Here is a 2,924-nt window from a genome sequence, read left to right as displayed (position 1 = left end):
CCAGCTGGCCATATATGCCCAAAGTAGGTGAGATGGATCTTCAAAATCCTAGCCTCCAAGGAGAAACTTGGTTTCACCTTCTCCAAGACAGACTTGTTTTCTTGGTGGTCCATGGTACGTTCAAGACTCTTCTCCCGCACCACAACTCAAATGCATTGGTCCTTCTTTTGTCATCCTTTGTAGTTGTCAAGCTTTCTGATGCATAGAAAGTAATTGCAAAAACTATGGTCTGGATTAGGTGCACCTTAGTCTCTATTCTGGCATAGTTGCTTCTCAGTACTCTGGAGAGGTCCCAGACAGCAGATTATCCCAGGGCAATTAGTCAATTGATTCCTGACTACTGGTGCCAAGAGTTTTGATTGTGAAGCCGAGCAAGCTGTAACTGTTAACAACATAAATCTCTTCTCCATCTATCATGGTGCTGCCAATTGGACCAGTGGTGAGAATCTTTGTTTTCTTGATGTTGAGCTTCAATCCATATGGAAGACTATACAGTCCTTGACCTTCTGCAGCAAGTACTTCATGTTTGCCTCAGTTTCAGCAAGCAAGGTTTGTAATCTGCATATTGCATGTTGTTGATGATTCTTCCTCCAATCCTGATGCTACATTCCTCCACATAAAGCCCTGCTTCCTGAATGATCTGTTCTGCATATAGATTGAAAAGATAGAAGACAGGATACATCCCTGATGAACTCCTTTCCTGATTTTTAACCATGCAGTATTTCCTTGCTCTATTCTGACGACTGCTTCCTGGTCCAAGTATAGGCTTTGCATGAGCACAGTTAAGTGTTCTGGGATTTTAATTTTCCTAAAAAGTTAGCCACAGTGTGTTGTGATCCACACAGTCAAATACCTTTGCATAGTCAAGAAAACAAGATAGACATTCCTCTGGTATTCTCTGCTTTCTGTCAAGATCCATCTGAGATTGGTGATAATGTCTCTAGTGCCACAACTTCTTCTAAACCCAGCTTGTACTTCTGGCAGTTTTTCGTTGTTGTATTGTTCCAGTTGTTTTTGGATAATCAACAGGATTTTGCTTGTGTATGATATTGTTCAATAATTTTCACAATCTATTGGGTCATCTTTTTTTGGAATGGGAATAGATACATATTTCTTCTGGTCAGTTGGCCAGGTAGTTGTCCTTCAGGTTTCTTGGTACAACCATGTGAGCAGGTCCAAGACAGTATCTGTTTTCTGAAGTACATCAATTTGTATTCCATCAATTTCAGAGGCCTTATTTTTTTGCCAAGTCCTTCAGAGTAGCCTGCACTTCTTCCTTCATCACCACTGCCTCTTGGTCATACCTTGTTTAATGATATTCTTTCTTCTGTGTCAACCAATTATTTTTGGTACAGTGACTCTGTATACTCCTATCTTCTTTTAATGCTTTTTGGATCATTCAATATTCTGCCTCTAGCATGCTTAAGTATTGCAACTTGCAGCTTGAATTTGTTCTTTAGTTCCTTTAGCTTAAAAAATGCCAAGCATAGGGAGAATCAATATTGTGAAAATGACAATCCTACCAAAGGCAATCTACACATTCAATGCAATCCCAGTACAAATACCAATCCCATTCTTCAATAAGATGGAAAAGACAAATTCCAATTTAATTTGGAATGGAAAGGGGCCCCGAATAAGCAAAGCACTCCTTAAAAAGAGAAACAAGGTGGGAGGGATATCACTTCCTTATTTTAAATCCTTCTACACTGCTGTGGTGGTCAAGACAACGTGGTACTGGTACAATGACAGACACAAAGATCAATGGAATAGAATTGAGAACCCAGAAACCAATTCATCTACCTATGGTCAAGTGATTTTTGACAAGGAGATGAAATCAGTTAAGTGGGGATACGACAGTCTTTTTAACAAATGGTACTGGCAAAATTGGAAAATCATCTGCAGAAAACTCAAACAAGACCCACACCTCACATCATACACAAAAACCAACTCAAGTTGGATCAAAGACCTAGGACTAAAAAAAATTTAAAAAAAAAAAAGACCTAGGACTAAAACCAAGGACTATAAACTTCATTAGAGAGAAGCTGAGAAGAACTCTAGAAGCCCTAATCCACAACATGAATATAGTCTTCCAACCATCTTAAAAAAACCTTCAACTAGGAGATGATAAAATAGATTAATAGGACCTTCTAAGAATAAAATCTCTATGCATATCCCAAAACTTCTCCAACAGGGTAAAAAGGGAAGCCACAGACTGGGAAAAAGTATTTGGTAATGACAAGTTTGATATGGGACTTATATCTAGAATTTATAGAATACTTGAGCACCACAATAAGATAAAGGTAAACAATCCAATTGCAAAGTGGGCACAGGATATGAACAGACACTTCACCAAAGAAGACATTCAGATGGCAAACAAACACATGAAGAAATCTTCAACATTCCTAGCTCTAAGAGAGATGCAAACAAACCAACAAACAAACCCCAACTAACTATGAGATATCATCTCACTCCAGTAAGAATAGCAAAATTCAACAGAGCAGCAAACAACACATGCTGGCAAGGTTGTGGAGAAGCCAGAACCCTTATTTACTGTTGGTGGGAGTGTAAAATGGTGCAACCACTATGGAAGGCAGTATGGCACTTTCTCCAAAAGTAAAAAATAGATAGACCATTTGACCCAGCAATTCCACTATTGGGAATATACCCTACAGAAACCACAACTGGCACCCAAGGAGATATATGCACACCCATGTTTATCGCTGCTTTGTTCACAATAGCAAAGAGTTGGAAACAATCCAAGTGCCCATCAACAAATGAATGGATAGAGAAACTGTGGTATATTCATTCACACAATGGAATATTATGCAGCACTGAAAACCAAAGAACTAATGAAATATTATACAAAATGGGTGACCATGGAGGACATTATGCTGAGTTAAATATCTCAGTCACATAAGGACAAA

Source organism: Elephantulus edwardii, unplaced genomic scaffold (genome assembly GCF_000299155.1).
Source record: "Elephantulus edwardii isolate Elephantulus edwardi_28Jun2011 unplaced genomic scaffold, EleEdw1.0 scaffold00069, whole genome shotgun sequence".
Classification (NCBI taxonomy): Eukaryota; Metazoa; Chordata; class Mammalia; order Macroscelidea; family Macroscelididae; genus Elephantulus; species Elephantulus edwardii.
Note: the sequence above shows the minus strand (reverse complement) of the source record.